The sequence below is a fragment of the Hippopotamus amphibius genome, chromosome 16, assembly GCF_030028045.1.
Source record: "Hippopotamus amphibius kiboko isolate mHipAmp2 chromosome 16, mHipAmp2.hap2, whole genome shotgun sequence".
Classification (NCBI taxonomy): domain Eukaryota; kingdom Metazoa; phylum Chordata; class Mammalia; order Artiodactyla; family Hippopotamidae; genus Hippopotamus; species Hippopotamus amphibius.
In genome coordinates, this window is record NC_080201.1 from 54,575,235 (window position 1) to 54,576,990 (window position 1,756).

At 38.0% G+C, this 1,756-nt stretch overlaps 1 protein-coding gene across 4 annotated transcripts in view; it reads left to right on the plus strand.

Annotated features, from left to right (window-relative positions):
- Positions 1–1,756, plus strand: part of ZNF233 (zinc finger protein 233) — a 75,050-nt gene that overhangs the window by 61,897 nt on the left and 11,397 nt on the right. The window lies entirely within an intron of this gene.

Below are 1,756 nucleotides of genomic sequence, written 5' to 3' on the forward strand. Positions count from 1 at the left end.
GAATAAACTGTAGATTAGAAAATATTATAGCAATATGATAGTCTTAAAATACATTGCAAATTCTTTCATGCAAATTCTTTGACACTTTTCTCATCAAGTGGGGTCCACATCCCCTCCCCTTCTTACTGGATAGGCTTTTGCAACTGTCTCAACAGACTGATTGGCAGATTGACTGTTACTTCCAAGGTTAGATTAGCAAAGGCCACAGCACTTCTGCTGGCTTTTCTTGGCAGACTTTGAGCCACCATGTAGTGTCCAGTTACTATGAAGTGTTCATGCTGGAGGCCACACAGATCTGTAAAGACAGGCCAAGGCTGTCTGGGTTCTCAGTTCAGGTACCAGATAAACAGGTCTGCTTGTAATCACATGAAACACCCAAAGGATATACAGAAATTCTATTTTTCTGACATCTTCTCAGTGTTTAAAATGAGGTAAAACACTCTAAAAGCATTTCAAAAAATTAAAAATTTACTATAATGCTCTTAGGTATCTGTGATATATCTAGATCATGACATACATATGTGATATATGTATGGATATGACCTGGTTACCTTTAAAGGGAGGGCATTATAGAAAACCTATTTCATACAAAATTCTATGTCTCTGCCCACTCCTCAGCATATTCTGGGTATTTACCAATGTCAGTAACTCTGAACTTACCTTTTCTCATTTGATTCTGCACAGTATGAATGCACTGAATGGCTAAGCCACAAGTTGTTTTTGTCGAATCCAACTGATGAATGCAACATGTGCTATTACCAATAAAGCAACAGTGAACATCCTTTTATGTACATCCAGAACACAGGTGTACAGCCCATGAGATAAAGCAGTTAAGATTTAATCTGTAAGGGATTTTCATTCAGTAATTTTATTGTCCTAGTTTTACTGCTTCGGTAAAACGGATAATGGCCACTGTAAATAATTTTTCAAAAAGGTAAAAATCATCCCAACCCTCTCTGCCAGAGCAAACCAGGTAGCGTATTAATATCTTTCCACCTGTTATTGCTATGCACATAACCACATCCTTAGGTACACATCCCTTTATTACTTGGATTATACCAGGAAAGCTCTAACCTAGTGTTCTCATAAATGACAGTTCTTTTCCTGTCACCATACATCTATATCAGGTTTTTCATGGCTATAGGTTGCAATACATTTATGCAAATATTTTGTTGATACTTATTTCCTTTATCTTTGGCCACGCTGCGCGGCATGGGGGATCCTAGCTCCCTGACCAGGGACCAAACCCGTGCCCCCTGCCGTGGAAGCAGCATCTAACCACTGGATCACCAGGGATTTAAAAATTTTTAATTTTAAATTAAAAAAAAAATTCAGTATAGACATCTTTGTGTATAATCTTCCTTACTGCTGCTCTCATCTCCTACGCAAAACCTCTAATGCTAAGATTTGCCAGGTCAGAGTATTTTGATACATGTTGACCACCAAATGTTCACTCCTACTAAGAGGTGCTGAACACAGAATGCTGTGTATGTGGCAATTAATCTGAACTAATAACTTAATGAAATGTCAATCAAAATACAACAGGTTTTTTGTCTACTCCACCCCATTTTTATGGGGGAACAATGGGGATGGAATGTGACAAAATTAACATCTTTAGTTTCTGCCAAAGCCCCTGCCTAAAGAGGTCTGGATGAAGGACCACCCATAGAAAAGGCAACGTGACCTGAGCCTGAATGGAAATAATGCAAAGAAACCATTTACTAACAATTCAAGTTTACTAAGAAAATTTCTGTCA